An 11371-nucleotide genomic window follows, 5' to 3' on the forward strand; every position below is an offset into this window, starting at 1 on the left:
TTTAATTAAGCCACCTGTTCTTTGGATTCTCCAGCTACTCTTGCCTCCTGATAATCTTGTAACTAAATGACCCCACTTGGGTATGGACATCTTCAAACCCTTCTCCCTATTTCTGTGACATCCATCATTCTGGTACTTGATGTCTAGAATCCAGTCTTCTTTGCTAGCTTACTTTCAAAGTCTCCTTTCTGAACGGTGGCTTCATAGCTCTCATGTAGACTACTTTAAGGATACAGGTTTCTTTCCACCTGGTTTCTCTCTCAATTCCAATCAGACATTTCAATCAGAAGTGAAATCTCCACCCTGAATGACTCCAGATATGCTAAATTGTGTATATCTGAAAATCAAGAGCATTCACTTTTTGCTTTTCTAACTAAAAGCATCTCTGTGCTGTTGGAAAGGGTAGCCTAAGACTCCCACCAGGGTCCAGAAAAAGACTAAACATAGAGCCAAGAGCAAGACTGACCAGGACTAAAGACCTTGAAACAAAGTTAGTAGATGAGGCCCCAGGGGCAGAGGTGGGGTCATAAAGAGTGGTCTCACCGATGGAACAGGAGCAGAGAAGAAAAATTATGGGATAAGGCAAAAGAGCTGCATGTGGTCACACAGTGGGGTAGCAGGATCCAGGGATTTCGGGCCTTGGAGCCCAACTCAAAAAGGAGGAGGAAGATAAGGATGAAGCTCTTGAACAATTGCTATAATTTTCACTCTCAGATAACTCAAGAGTCCCATATGGTGTTAAACTTACATAGGGCTGGCTATAACTCAAAAGCAGTTGACACCAAATTAATTCACTTAGCTCCTGCAAAAATCTTATAGTGGGGAAACAAAAGTATAGCAAGGGAGAAAGAGGAAGGGGAGATGACAAAAAAAAAAAATGTATAACAAGGCCAACACTGCTGGCCTTGAACATGTGGCTTGGCTCCTACAAAACCAGCTTTGACATACTGCTTCTGAGTCATTGCGCATGCCCTCAATATTCCAGTATTAAAAGTCAGTTTGAAGCATATTGCCTTTTGCTGCCTCAGCATTACTACTCATTATTGTATCAGAAAGTTAAGTAAGCATGCTACTTTGGTTCTAAATGAAACTGCCAACATTGTTAGAATTTATTGGCTATAATCACATATTACCCAGGAATGTTCTGTCCAACATAACTGAAATGAGCAAAACTATTTATTTCCTCACTGTTCCTTTATTCAGGTCCTGTCTTTTTCTTAAACTCCCCATCTCCCCCAAACTCTTATAGAACCAATTTCTTCTTTGTTGTTGTAGGGTTTTTTTTTTTTGTTTGTTTGTTTGTTTTTGTTTTTATGTTGGTTGTTTTGTTTTGGGGTTTTGGTTTTGTCTTCTTTTTGTTCTGTTTTGTTTGGAGATGAAGTTTTGCTCTGTATCCCAGACCGATTCAAGACTTGTTGTTTAACCCAAACTTGTCTGGAACTCAGCATGGAGCCTAGGATGGTCTGGAACTCACTGTATAATAGTTTAGACTTGCCTGAAATTTGTGGTGATTTTCCTGCCTCAGCTTCCTGGGTGTTGGGTTTATGGGTATGAGACACCACCACACTTGGCTAAACTAATTTGTTTTTCTTGCAGAGTGCTAGAAATTGAACTAGGCAAGCACTCCACCACTGAACTCCACCTCCAGCCCTATCTTCCTTTTACCATCATTTTAGATAATACTTTATTTGCTTCTGATGGGAAGCCATCCACCCTTTCTTCAGCACTTAATCTGAGGGAAGTAACTATTATCTTACTTTTATTTGACCTTAATATTTACAGTATCATTCACATTTTAATGTTTTCAAAAATTCCCAGCAATAACCAGCCATGGTGTCACCTTTAATCCCACCACTCAAGAAGCAGAGACAGGTGGGTCTCTGAGTTCAAGGCCGGCCTGGTCTACAGATCAAGTTTCAGGACAGCCAAGGCTACACAGAGAAACCCTGTCTCAAAAAAATAAATGAGGAAAGAAAGAAGAGAGAGGGGAGAGAGAAACGGAAAGACAAATCCTCAACAACCTTCTGATCTGATGCTAAGATTAGAGATGTACTTTTTATCCAAAGTCACACAGCTCTAAGTGGCAGGCAGGGCAAACCTGGCTGAAGCCAGCTGAACTTACAGCTTCTCATAAACACAGTCATTTATATACACATAAGGGACGGAAGTTATTGCATGAAATATTAATAGATGTGGTTGCAGTTGCAAGTCACTTGTTCATTCAGAAAAGAAACCAGTCATTAGAAGAAACAGGGATCATCCTTGACAAAAAGAAAACAAACTGATATTCCTGTCAGAAAATAAATGTGAGTTTCATAAGCCAATTCAAAAAGAGCTTAAAAAATCACATTTTTTTTTTACTCTTTTACCCAAGAATTAAAATTACATTTATTTATTTGTTTGAGGTTTCTACCTAGTCCTGATTGTCCTGGAACTCACTATGTAAGTCAGGCTGGTCTTGAACTCAGATAGACCTGTTGCTGCCTCCAGAGGGCAGGCATTGAAGGCATATAGTCAGAAGCTCCAACTTATGGCTCCAACTCCAGTTTACAAGCTGCATGAGTCAGAAGATACCACTTAATTCCTTTGACCGATAGTTTTCTCCTGGGCAATATGAGCAACTAATACCTGCCCTCGAAGGGTTATCTACGGGAGGTAAGAAATATGTGAGCACAAAAACAAAGCGTGAGTTGGGGGACAGTGTAGTCACCATGAGTCATAAAATGTAATCCTAAAATTCCTTTGGGCCATCATGTATTAAATGCCAACTTTCTTTCAGGAATTTTTTCTATATGAATGCCAATAAAAAAAAAATCTCTTAAATTGCTTGCAGAGTAGGGGGTGAGTAAACCTAGCCCTATTTGTTTTCAGATATTTGCTGTTAGCTAACTGTGGAAGGTCATGTAACCAAGCACTGTTGAGTCCCCCACTAGTTTTTCATTAGATAGCCCTCAGTGAAAATGGATACTACCTCAGTTACCTTTCAGGGACTTGAACACTACTTTTGTTTAACTGAGTAATCTTGTTTGTTTGTTTGTTTGTTTGTTTTTCAAGGCGTGGTGTCTCTGTGTGTCCCTGGCTGCCCCAGAACTCTCTCTGTAGACCTCAAACTCAGAAATCCACCTGTCTGTGCCTCCCAAGTGCTGGGATTAAAGGTGTATGCCACCACTACCTGGTGAATTCTCTTTGTTTATCTGTGAATATGAAGTTGGAAAATTGGGTCTTTACACTAAAGCCACTCTGTCTTCTAGCAGCTATGTCTTCTCTGAAATTGTTCACCTGTAGAGGACACAAACATCATGACCTATCATGAACCAGAGTTAGAACAGCAATGTTGAGGTACACCTCTTCACCGCACACCATATGGTGTACACCACCTGCCTATTGGTGAGAATCTTCATTCCTCAAACCACTCTCATGATTCGCCTGTCCCCATTCAGCTTCCTAAGGGCAGATGTGTGTCTCAGGTGTTTGAGAGCACATTTTACCATGAGACATACTGTTCTCCCTTATCCAGGGTGAACTCACAACTGGTCACCTTCTCCAGTAAAACCAAACTGCTCAAAGCCTTTTAAAAGAACTGAGAAAGCCACCAGCAGCAGAAGTCAAACTGCTGACCCTCCTTTCCATTGCAAAGAGATCTAGTTACCAGAGCTAAGAGAGTGTATACCTGTAATGGTTTGAATATGTTTGGCCCAGGGAATGGCACTTTGGGGAGTTGTATCCTTGTAGTAGATGTATTACTGTGAGTGTAGTGTGGGCTTTAAGGCTCTCATCCTAGTGCCTAGAAGCCAGTATTGTGCTAGCAGCCTTCAAATGAAGATGTAGAAATCTCAGCTCTGCCTGCAACATGCCTATGTGGATGCTGCCATGCTTCTGCCTTGATGATAATAGGCTGAACCTCTGAACCTGTAAGCAAACCCCAATTAAATGTTTTTATAAGGATTGTCTTGGTCATGGTGTCTGTTCACAACAGTAAAGCCCAAACTAAAACAGTACCTTCGAACAGAGGAGAGCAAGCTTTGGCTGTAGTAAAAGGTCATTTTCAAGGGCATTCTGCCAAACTTCTGCTGACAAAGATGTCATGGTTTTAAAAGAAAGGGGGCTCATTTTTCAGTCCTTTATTTTGTAGACTTGTTTTCTGTTTTCTAGCTGTAATTCTGGTTGATGAAAAGTACATCTTGAAATGGATGCTGTGCCAGGGAAATGTGAGCAAAGTTCTTACCTAAAAGGCACCTTTGTGTGAGGATTAGCCATAGGTAGCTGTCCTTTCTGAGGTATTAGGAGTATCTTAAGGTGTATGTATGTTATTTCCATGGATCTATTTCCATGGGTCTCCTTAGAAACTGCTTTGACAAGTTACTTGTAAATCACATGCTGCATTTTGATATCTCCAAATGTGAAACTCCTTATTTCTAAAAGCAATAACTAGCTCTTCAAGGGCAGGGATTATATCTTTTTCCGTTTCTCAAACCAAACTGCACTGCTCTGAGAATGCACAATGACTGGAGCTCTGCTGATTGAAAGTGAGTAAGTTCCTGGCACACTTGGGAAGCAAGCATTTGGGGTCTGTGCCCCTTTGTTCATCAGGCTGCTTCACTGAATCACAAAGCTGTTGCTTCCCCCGTTCATGGATCGCTCTGAAATAGGTCAGACCTCCCAAACTATCTCAGGAGAAAACCATACTGTCCTTCCAGCCGAATGACAACTGGGGGTTGCTCCAGCCCTCAGATTCAGGGACTACAGCTTGAATCCTATCGATCATACACTCCTCAGATGACTAATGTCTGATCCAGAGAGTTTATGCTGAAGTAAAAATTCAGGAGCCCACAGAGCACGCAGGATGAGACCTTATTCACCATAGGTGTGTACATCTAACGTTCTACCCCACAGCCATTTTCTAACTCTTGACCCAAGGCCTCAATTTAAGGTATCAATTTATGCTAAGTGGTCAGCAAGGACTGTAAGCTGAGTCTACACAGTATAGGTCTTTCTTTCTTTTTTCTTCTTTCTTTAAAGGTTTATTATATTTATCTAAGTACACTGTTGCTATCTTAAGACACATCAGAAGAGAGCATCGGATCCCATTACAAATGGTTGTTAACCACCAAGTGGTTGCTGGGAATTGAACTCAGGACCTCTGGAAGAATAGTCAGTGCTCTTAACCACTGAGCTATCTCTCCAGCCCAGTGTAGGTCTTCCAATGTCAAAATATTTGGTTATGAAAAGAACTTGCTGGAAAAAAAAGTGGTTAATCATAGTTTTTCTTTATTATAATAATAGAAACAGCAGATTGAAATTATACCCAAAAGGTATTGGGCAATATATTTGCTTGTTTCCTTGTTTCAAGATGGGGTTTCTTTGTTTAGCCCTAGCTGTCCCAGAACTTGGTCTATAGCTCTTGTGTAGCCCAAGTTGGCCTTGAACTCTGAGATTTGTCTGTCTCTGCCTCCCGTGTTCTGGGAATAATGGCTAGATTTTTCTTTTCTTTTCCACATGCATGCGTGTGTGTGACAAAGTCTCAGATGACTTGGAACTGGCCATGTAGACCAGTCTGGCCTCTGACTCACAGAGGTGTTTCTGCTTCTACCTCCCAAGTGCTGGGATTAAAGACACATACATCACCATATGGCTTGTTTTGTTTTTTGTTTGTTTGTTTGTTTGTTTTGTTTTGTTTTGTTTTTAACTAATACACTAGATTTGTACAAGGTTTGCAAGATTTTTATTAATTTAAATTACATTTATTTATTTAGGGAGAGTGTTAGGTGTATGGAAGTCAGGACAATTTACTGGGGTCCACCCACCAAGTAGGACCATGAGCTCATATTCAAGTTAAAGAAATTCTGCCTATTTCACCTGATTCTTTTGCTACTCACAATAACATATTTTTAAAAATAATCCTGAAGTCTCTCTGTGTGTAACATGAGTTAAGGGGCGTGTGGGTGGGTTTGTGAGTGTGTGACATGAGTTCAGAAGAAGGTTTTGGATTCCCTGGAGCTGGAGTTACAGGTACTTGTGAGTTGCCCAGCATGGGTTCTGGGAACTGAACTCAGGCCCTCAGGAAGAGCAGTCAGCCTCTTAACTGCTGAGCCATCTCTCAGCCCTACCATAACAAATTTTAAAAACAGAAGTTCCATTTCTTTTACATGGTCAGCTAGGACTCTTAATCAGTTTATTATTAAAATCAATGGAATACCAGGGATCCCAAGCAAGCATGAGAAGGTGGGAAGAACTGGAAGAGGGTTCCGTCCTGGAACCTTCAGAAGGCTCTCTATTGATGTTAGGTATCCAGCCCCGAAAACTGAGGGAAGTAAGTTTCTGATGTCTAGGCTTTCACATTTGGAAATTTCATTTCATAAGCATGCACATATCCAAGTGTTAGGGGTCCTCCATACTCCAGTACTTCATACTGTCCATCATGATACTGCCCAAGTACCACCTGCCATCATCCAGAGAGCAAGTAACATAAGAAGCCCAAAATAAAATGAACCATGCATTAGAAATTTCTTGAAGAACAATCACAGAAATGAAAACATTAGCTTCACACATGAAAACACTATTTGTCCTTGAATATGTCGTGTGCATGTGAGCCTAGCACTTGGATGCTTGAAGCAAGAGGACCATGAGTTCCACAGTAATTTGGACTCCAAAGCTTGTCTATAAATAAATACATAAATATGAAATGCATTTTAGGGTTTGATAATGATGAGCTACCAGTTAGCTAATGTGCATTGGCAGCTGTAATGTGCAGAAATATATCACATGCAAAGCATTAAGTAGAATACAATCTGTTCTACCTCATGTAGTTCTGAAAATTCCTACTTTAACTGGAGAGAAAAGAATGGCAAGCAGCCTAAGTGCCCTTTGTTTATATGCCTCCTCTGGTGCCCTCCTTTCCTCTGTCTATCCTGATTTTCTCCCCACCAGAGACCCCCACTTTCATTCCATAAAGTCTATTTTCTCTTCCCAAATTGTTCATTCACAGAGGTGTACACACATGCCCATGAGCACACACACCTTTATCCTCACGGTGTCTGTCCACAGTACTGTAAGGTTCTTCAACTCTGCCATGTATACAGGAAAGTACCTTGTACTTTGCTGTAGCTACATCACCAGCAGAATGTCTGTGTGAGCTCTCCGAAGACCTAGCTAACTTTTACTACACTGATTATGGGGAAATTTTTTAGACTAAAACAAACAAAAGGACTGAAAGCTTAATCTTAGAGCTGTTTTTGTATGATCCCATGAGAACTGCCTGTGTACTTCAGGTCATACTAGAAATATAAACCAGACGTTCTTCGGCTATAAATGGTAATATCATTGTGAACTGAGAGATTTATGACAAATGATTTGTAACTAATTGTAAAGTTCCCCATTTCACCAGTTATTTTTCCTTTGTGAAGACTCCTGATGATGACACCCAAAGATTTATCTTCTTTACTAGAAGTGGGAAACGGTACAAGCAGACTCAGTTAATTTAGTTTTTATATCTTTTCTGGGAATTCATGGTTGTGTGTAGGCCATGGTTGAGTATAGTCTCATGCAAGAGAAAACTGAGAAAGATCGGTGCCGGTATTCTATTAAACTCATGAGTGGGAAACGGGACTTGCTGTTGAAGTCAGAAAGGTATCACCGAAGAGGTATGATTCAATCCACACATTGAGACATAGTTGGAGTTCAAGTGAGAGGAAATGACTTGCCCAATTGAGAATATCAAGTTTTAGATTATAGGGGTATTCAGAAATCAGGTTGGAGCCTCTGAAAAACTATGTACCACTGAAGTTTGATTGTTGTTGTTTTAGATCTCTTTTGTAGATGACAGGTAAAGCATGTGGCTCCTGTACGGGAGATAAGATAACCACATACATTATTTGTTTGCTTATGTATGTGTGTGGTACACGCATAAGCGTGCCCATGCCCAGAGGCCAGAGAAGAATGTTGGGAGTCTGGCTCTATCACTCTCCACATCATTTATGTGAGAGAGTCTCTCACTAAACCTGGAGCTAGTCTGGCAGCCAGCAAGCCAGGTGATCCTCTTCTCTTCACCACCCCCAACATCGCTGCGGTTTACAAGTACGCCTGGCATTTTACATTCGTACTGTGTTTTTGAACTCGGGTCCACGTGCTTATATGTCCGTTGCTCTTCTTACCCACTGAACGATCTCCCTAATCCCAAACATTGTTTTTCTCATACTGTATCAGAAAAACAAGGTTCGCACTTATCTGGTAAGCAGCTATGCTCCTAGGTTGCTTCCTTTTATTCTCGTGGTTCTTGTGAAGAGAGACCAGTAACCCGAGTAGGAGCACAGTCATTACTCTATTTTCTCTGGTTTGCAGATGAAGGATTCTATGTCCAGTCTTCTTGTCTCTTGCCCTGAGGCAGACTGTCAGACTCCAAGTTCAGTTCATACCTCCACAGTTTTCTGCAGGCTCCCAGCCACCTATCAACAAAGCAGAAAGGGCCAGGCTGAGATATGCATGCCCATTTCTTAAGACATGAAGTCTAAGAAAAATCGAGTGTTGCGTTGAGATGAATATGCAAATCAATCACTTTTATTTTACCTAAGCATGGCAAAATTTTTGTAACTTCTAGCAATAGGGTTAACAGCTTATCTTGTTCAACTGGACAATTCTTTAAATGAGTGGAGATCTATAATCCTTACAGATACTTTCTGAGTGAACATCTCCCTAGAGGAGATAGCAGCTCATTGTGCCAAGGACACACCTTGAGTACAGTATACTTCAGTTCTGTGAAAGACAGGAACATTCCTGAGCATTTTCATCATTTTTTTCATTCCTTCAAAGTTTTTCAAAGTGAAGAATGATTTTGGTGATCAGAAATGAGTCTGTTTAAGGTATTTTCTAAACCATCAATTCTCAACATGTGGGTGGAAATTTGGGGGTTAAAGAACCCTTTCATAGGGGTTACCTGAGACCATTGAAAAATACGTATCTTTACATTATGATTCATAAAAATATTAAAATTATTTTTATGAAATAGCAATGAAATAATTTTATGGCTATGGGTTACTACAACATGAGAAACTGTATTAAAGGGTCTCATTATTAGGAAGGTTGAGAACCACTGTTGTAACTAGGCTCAGGGTAGGTGTACACATTTAACACACAGTGCTGGGAAAGTCAGATTTCTATGTGTAAAAGAATGAAACTTAGATCCCTATTCCTCACTGTGGTGGTTTGAATATGCTTGGCCCAAGGAGTGGCACTATTAGGAGGTGTGGCCTTGTTGGAGGACATGTGTCACTGTGGGGGTGGGCTTTGAGAGATCTTCCTCCTAGTGCCTGGATGTCAGTCTTCTTTTTGCCTTTGGAACAAAATGTAGAACTCTAGGCTCCTCCAGTGCCGTACTTCCTGCCTTGATGATAATGGACTGAACTCTGAACCTGTAAGCCAGCCCTAATTAAATGTTGTCCTTTATAAGAGTTGCCTTGATCATGATGTCTCTTCACAGCAATGGAAACCTTAACTAAGATACTCACCATGCAGAAAAATCAATTCAAAATGGATCAAATATCTGAATTCAAGATCTGAAGTTTGGGAACTGTTAGAGTAAACAGGGAAAATATCTCAATACATGGGCAAAAGGAAGAATTAGTCTTGAACAAGATTCCAAATGCACAGGAAATAGCTCTAGCAATTGACAAATGAGATTACATAAAATTAAAAAGGATTTTCACCATAATGAAAACCGATTACCTGAGTGGTAAGTCAGTCTCCTGGACAGGAAATACTTCTTTTCCATCAGGCAAAGGATTAATATCAAGGTTATATAAGGAGCAGCAAACCTAAAACACTAAGAAACCAAATTATCCAATTAAAAAAAAAAATGGACCAATGGGGCTGGAGAGATGGCTCAGCAGTTGAACATTGACTGTTCTTCCAGAGGTTCGATTCCCAGCAACCACATGGTGGCTCACAACCATCTGTAATGGGATCTGATGCCCTCTTCTAGTGTGTCTGAAACAGTGTACTCACAAACATTAAATAAATAAATCTTTTTAAAAATGGGCCAATGAACTGAATAGATAGTTCTCAAAAGAAGGAATGGAAATGACAAATACTTTAAAAGTGTCCTGCACCCTTAGACATCAGAGAAAAGCAAATTTAAACTGCTTTAGGATTTCATCTCACCCCAGTCAGAATGGGTATCATCAAAAACATGTAAATGAGGATGTGGAAAAATCATTATGTTGAACAAAGTTCTCCAGATACATAAAGGCAAGTACCTCACATTCCTTTTACATGTAGAAACTAGATTTAAAATTGCACATACGTGTGTTTATGTATATGTATGAGTATGTGTATATAAATTATAAAACCAGAAAGGGGATCATAAGTGGAAAGGAAGAGCTCTTAAGGGAGGGGAAATAGAAAAGGTGATGAAATTCTTGTAATAAGAAAGCAGAGGGCGTGAATAACTAGCAAACAAAGGGAGCCAATCAGCAGAGGGCATACAGTGGAGGAGTGCAGTGAGAAGATGGCAAGTGAGAACGGAGTATAAGGACGTGAACATGAAAATGTCATGATGAAACCTTGACAACACGATGACGATGAAGATGATGATGACACTAACAACAAAATCAGTCTGGGGCTGAAGAGATAGCTCAGCCTCTAAGAACATGTACTGTTCTTGCAGACGACTCAAGTTCAATTCCTACCATCCACATGGTAGCTAAAGAGCATCTGTAACTCCAGTTTCAGGGCAACCCCTCCCCCCATATCCAGCTACTCCTTCCTATTAGTTGTGTGCAATTCCACTCTGAGTGTATAGATGAGGAAGGATCGGGAGAGGGATCCTTTTATGTGCCTGCGGGAAGGCCATCATTTCTGCTGGGTGAAAACTTGACAGTGGGGCATTTTGAGAGGGCACCCATATTTCTGCAAGTAACCCTTCATGTATGCTCTGTAAGGAAACCCAGTAAACTCACTAGTTCCCCAGAGTGACCTTCAGTGGAATTGTACCTTGCTTTGTCACTAGGACTTTAGGAAGAAGAATACATCACCACCAACAACAACAAAATTAGTAACATAAAGCTAAATGTTCTGTATACTCTAATCCAAATGAGAGGGCTGATCTTGGTATTTGTTCTTCTTAAACAAAGTAAGTATTGGGAAAGAATTAAAGCAGTTAAAACACATCTCATTACGAATCAGATAGTGCACTCTGGTCTGCTGGTTGTACAATACATGTTTTTGACGAAAAGGAAAGCAAGCTATACTAATGTCATCACTGGTTCTGTCACAGTAGGCTGCCGAAGGTGGGACAAGAAGGACCAGTACTACTTGATAAGGCAGGGGTGGAACACAGCAACAACGTCTGTTTTCACACAAAGCTGCATAATCCTGTCAA

Source organism: Micromys minutus (genome assembly GCF_963924665.1).
Source record: "Micromys minutus genome assembly, chromosome: 6".
Lineage (NCBI taxonomy): Eukaryota > Metazoa > Chordata > Mammalia > Rodentia > Muridae > Micromys > Micromys minutus.